Here is a 5,891-nt window from a genome sequence, read left to right on the forward strand (position 1 = left end):
GGGACTCTCTGGGCTTGTGTGACTTTTTTCTTCCCCACCTCAGGGAAGTTTTCTGATATTATTTCTTCGAATAGGTTTTCTAATCCATGTTCATCTTTCTGTTGTTCTGGCACCCCTATTATTCGTATGTTGTTTCGTTTCATGTTGTCCCAAAGCTCCCTTAGGCTCTCCTCCTGTCTTTTAATTTTTTTCTCCATTTGCAGTATAGTTTGGGTGTGTTTTGCTTCCTTGTCTTCTAATTCACTAATTCGGTCCTCCGCTTCTCCTAGTCTACTGTTGATACTTTCAATGGAGTTTTTTATGGCAGCTATATCACTCTTCATTTCTTCTTGGGCCTTACTTAAGTTGTTGATTTTTTCATCTGTTTCTTCTAGCTTCTTGCATATGGTATTGAATTTTTCATCTGATTCTTCTAGCTTCTTGCATATGGTATTGAATTTTTCATCTGATTCTTCTAGCTTCTTGCATATGGTATTGAATTTTTCATCTGATTCTTCTAGCTTCTTGCATATGGTATTGAATTTTTCATCTGATTCTTCTAGCTTCTTGCATATGGTATTGAATTTTTCATCTGATTCTTCTAGCTTCTTGCATATGGTATTGATTTTTTCCTCCGACCGGTGCATGTACTCTAGGACCCTTATTCTGAATTCTTTTTCCGTCATGTTGCATGCCTCTGTCTCACTTAGCTGCTTTTCTGGCGAGTCCTCCTTCTCTTTCCTTTGGGGGTTTCTTTGTCTACCCATGTTTGATCTCACTGACATATCTAGTTGTTGAGTCGTTCAGTGGCTGCTCCCTGGGTGGCAGTGGCTCCTCGGGCTGTGGTTGCTCCTTGGGCGGTTGTGGTAGCAGTGGCTCCTCCGTTGATAGCAGGGCCTCTGGTGGGTGCTGTTCACAGCTGTGGTGGCTCTTCTGGCTGGTGGAGGGAGGCTTCACACACAGTAACTGTTCCCCAGACAGAGCGTGTGGAGATCAGGAGGCCGCTGTTGCTTGAATCTGCTGCGTTGATTTAAAGGCACAAAATACAACACAACAAGGCACAACGTACCAGGCACTGAACACGAATGTATTTACGATATCAATAACCCCAAATAAAGGTGGCCACCCGAGCTAAGAGAGTTAGGAGATAAGGAAGAAAGAAGAGAAAAAGGTAGAAGAGAAAAAAGAAAGAAAGAAAAAAGAAAAAAAAAGGAGTGCAAAAATAAAATTGGAAAAAGGGAGGGGAAAAAAGAAGAGGAAAAAGAAAAAAAAAAGTAAGAGAGAAAAGAGAGTGAAGTATAAGAGGGGAAGAGACTATTTATATGAGGGGAAAACTCCTATAGAACCGCCACTAATACCAACAATTTACAGCAGCAGATTCCTGGAGATGAATACAAACTACAAACAACCAATAATATCAAGCGACGCAAGGGAAAACAGAAGCACAGAAATAACCGGGGGGCGGGGGGAGAAAAATAAAAAGAATAAGCAGACTAACCTCACAAACGATCCTAAAAAAACCCCCAATATACTCGTCAATCGAGCAAACAACAATAAACAATAGAGAGAGAAAAGAAGAAGAAGAAGAAAAAAATTTGGATAGTGAAGGAAGATAAGGGAAAGGTGTATAAGGATTTAGAGCAGGGGATTGGACATAGGGTATATAAGTAGGGTGAAATTTTGACAGGGGGTAAAAAGAATAGGGAAGATCTAAACCTGGAGTAGGGTAAGAGAAACAGGACAACAAAAGGGAAAAAGTGGGGAAGAGGGTTTAGCACAGAGGCAAATTGAGGTAGAGAAAAATGTTGCTAAAGGAACGATGAAAATAGAATGGAGGACATTAGTCCCAAAATAAAAAAATAAAAAAAATAAAAGAAAAGAAAATGACACTTTAAAAAATGGTAAAATGGTAGCGGTAATAATACTAGTTAAAAATAAAAATGTAGTAGTTGAAAGGGTAAAATCAGGTGATGGGAAAAAAAAAAAAGAAAAACAATGTTTTCTTAGTTAAAAGGTGAAAAAGTAATTAAAAAAAATAAAAATAAAAATGTGCAGTAATGCAGGTGCTTCAGATCTTCTACTCTTCTTTTTGGCACGCCCGGAATTCAGGAGAATGTTGAATTTCCCTCTGATACACTGTTCCTCCGTGTTGTAAGCCACAGTCCTGATTTTAAGGCAGGCCGTATTGGTTCCCCTTACTGCTGTATTTGTATGTACAGAAGAGTCAGTTCGTGGCTCTGCCTCTGGGTGGCAGTGTGTCTGGATTGACCTCCAAGGCTTTAAGTCCTCTCTGACCAGGAGTTCTCTATTGTACCTGAACCAGCTCCGCCCAGATCTGTTTCACCAGTCGCCACTCTCAGCTCTGTTTTCCAGGCTCCCCAAAAACAATCTTCCCCTACAAGCTCCGCTAGCGACCCCAATTGGGCAATCACATGCACCGGGATCAACAATCAAACTCACAGATTTAAGAGGAAGTGTGTAAACAAGAGCCTGGGAGGCTGTGGGAACTCGCAGGGTTCCACCTTCCAGAACTCCGCGGAGTCTCAGAGCTGGTTTTTTAATCGTTACCCTGCTCTGTCCCCTCTGTCTCTCTTTAAATAAAGACAAAATCTCAAGTGGTAGGAGACAGTGTTATTAAGCCAGCACTAAGCTAGCTTTGTCATTTTGTCTCTTTGCAGAAGTAGTGCCCTCTGCCTTCCTTCCCTTGTATTTTTCAAAAGTTCTTTGACTTGTGGGGTGAATTCTATCCATGTGTAATGAGGGTTTTTCTCTTTCAGCTGCTTACTCCATTTGCTTCGGGACAAGACCTGAGGCGTGTCTGCCTATATCGCCGCCATCTTGCTTCTCCCTCCTGTGTGTTTTTGATATCTACAGAGTCTGAACAAGTTTTCTGGGGAGCTATGTTTTGGGTCAAAGTGTAGTGCTTATGGGTTGAGCTCCACAAGACTCCCACCCCTTAATTCACATTCAATCCTGTTAATTGCCCCAGTTTCACTCCCCAGATGACTAATACTGTTGTGAGTACTCAGAGTACTATATGACCAAACTTTATATGAGAATCCTGGAGGAATTCATTGTTTAATCACAGTTGAGTTTGAATTTCTCTTTCAGGGGCTCCTAAAAGTCATAAATAATGAAATCTCACACCCCCACTTAGATTCTTAGTCACCTAAGAACACCTGAGATTTGGTCTGGAGGGAAGATGTGCCCCTTATTTTTAGAGCTGAACAAGTTCCTTTCTCATTTATACAGCAAAACCTTTTGTTTATACTCTCAGAAACTAATTCCAACTGAAAAGCCAAAGTTAAAAATAGCCACACATTTTTCCTCCTTTCTCACCTTAGCCTGAATTTTGTCAACCCTTAACCTGAGTTTAAACCTTCTCAAGGTTTAAAAATACAGCTCAAATTAAATCAGACCTTCTACCACAAGCAACGGAAGGCCCTGGATCCAAGAGACAACTCACCAATTATAACCCCATTTCACCTATTACAACAGGTTGCCTGAGCCACCCTTTGCCGGATCCTAGTTTGGGGTGGGCATTTTTGGAATCCTGCTGCATTACACCAAGTAAATGTCAACATAAGAAATATTCAAGCCTATGATGAGGTTCTGTGAGTTTATTTGAGCCTAAATGTCAACAATTGCCAAGAAACAAATGAGATTCTCCAGAGAACAGCAATTTTTATCTTATTTTATGCATTACAATCAATAGAGAAGATGTAAGTGGGTTACATGAAATTCATTGGTGATAGTGAGATGGGAGATAGCAAAATGGGGATACCTCTGAGATTGGATAAAAAGTACAACAGACACATACATCTTTTACATAGGTGGGTACAGCATAGTTAATAACAACAGAAGATAATAACAGAGAGGATGTGTCACCTGTGATGTATTGGCTATGTACTTAGGGGCCTGGAAAAAAATGGAAGTTATTCTTAACCCTAAAATTCCAAAGGTATATTATATTAGATGCAAAAGAGGAGAGACAGGCTTAGTTATGGTAAAGATTGACTTTTGTCAGGGAATATTTTAGCCTAGGTCATGACTACCTGCCATAAAATTTTAGCTAATTTTTTTTTAAATTTCAGATCACCCTATGTGTTTATTTTAGGTCTCTTAGTTTGTAAAACCTCTAAGCAGGCTTCCCCTGAGCTCATCAGGTTATTGTATGTTCTATTTTCCTGCACAGTATGAAGGTTAATAACAAAACAGAATTTGTTTTTTATACATGCTCTTCCCTCCCAACTTATAAAGATACCTTTTACTTATCCTATATAATAAAAAGGGTAATATGCAAACTGACTATTTTAGGTCTCTTAGTTTGTAAAACCTCTAAGCAGGCTTCCCCTGAGCTCATCAGGTTATTGTATGTTCTATTTTCCTGCACAGTATGAAGGTTAATAACAAAACAGAATTTGTTTTTTATACATGCTCTTCCCTCCCAACTTATAAAGATACCTTTTACTTATCCTATATAATAAAAAGGGTAATATGCAAACTGACCCTAACAGCAGAACAACTGGGAATGACTAGTCACTGTGACACACACTGACCACCAGGGGGCAGAAGCTCAATGCAGGAGCTGTCCCCTGGTGGTCAGTGCGCTCCCACAGGGGGAGCTCTGCTCAGCCACAGCTAGGCTGATGGCTTCCAGCACAGCGGAGGTGGCGGGAGCCTCTCCTGCCTTCTCAGCAGCACTAAGGATGTCTGACTGCAGCTTAGGCCTGATCCCTGCTGGCAAGTGGACATCCCCAAGGGCTTCCGGGCTGTCAGAGGGATGTCTGACTGCCAGCTTGGGCCTGATCTTCCAGGGAGCGGGCCTAAGCCAGGAGGTGGACATCCTTCGAGGGGTCCTAGACTACAAGAGAACATAGGCCGTGCTGAGGGACCCCCTGAGTGCACAAATTTTTGTGCACCAGGCCTCTAGTTTTTATTAAATCTCTATGTTGGTAGTGTTATAGATGGTCCCTATAATTCCCCATTGGCCCCCTTTACCAAGCTTCCATCCAGACTCAGGCCTTCACTGCACTAATGTCGAATGGGCAATGCATATCCTATCTAATAATAGAGAAATATGGTAATTAACTGTAACTTCGCAATCCTTCCTAATCCGGGTGATATGCAAATTAACTGCCAACCAAGATGGTGGCTGGCAGCCAGGCAGCTGAAGCAAACAGGAGGCTTGCTTGCTCCAGTGATGGAGGAAGCCAAGGTTCCCCGCCTGCTGCTGCCGGCATCTGAGCTGCAGTCTAAGAAATATTGTTGCAATTATAGAAGCTAAACAATACCCAGAAACCTGCTTTCAGCCAGCCAGCCTCGGAGCTGGAGCTGAAACAGTGTTTGAATTATAGAAGCCAAAAAAACCCAGATCAGCAGCTGAGGTCTCAGAGCTGGAGCCGAGCCTCAGAGCTAAGGCCGGCTCTCAGTTCCAGTGACAGTCATAGAAGGTAAATAAATCCAAGAATAAAAAAAAATAAGAAAAAAAGGAGATGTTGGGAGCTTCAGTCACCCGCCAGCCTGAAAACGGCCCAATTACCAGCTGCAAACAGCCATCATCCCCTCATCCAGGCTGGCCAGGCACCCAAGTAGGACCCGCACCCTGATCTGGGACACACTTCAGGGAAAACCAGCTGGCCCCAACCGGGCACCAGGCCTCTATCTTATATAATAAAAGGGTAATATGCCTCCCAGCACTGGGATCAGCAGAGCCGCTAGGCCTCAGGCCCCAGGATCAGCGGAGCTGCGAGGATTCACTGTCCCGGTGTCAAGCGGAGCTGCAAAGCCTCCCAGCACTGGGATCAGCTGAGCAGCGAGGTCTCACTGCCCGGTGTCAAGCAGAGGTGTGAGGCCTCCCAGCACTGGGATCAGCGGAGTCGCGAGGCCTCCTGGCCCCTGGAGCAGTGTGG

This window comes from Myotis brandtii, unplaced genomic scaffold (assembly GCF_000412655.1).
Source record: "Myotis brandtii unplaced genomic scaffold, ASM41265v1 scaffold887, whole genome shotgun sequence".
In the NCBI taxonomy this organism is placed as follows: Eukaryota; Metazoa; Chordata; class Mammalia; order Chiroptera; family Vespertilionidae; genus Myotis; species Myotis brandtii.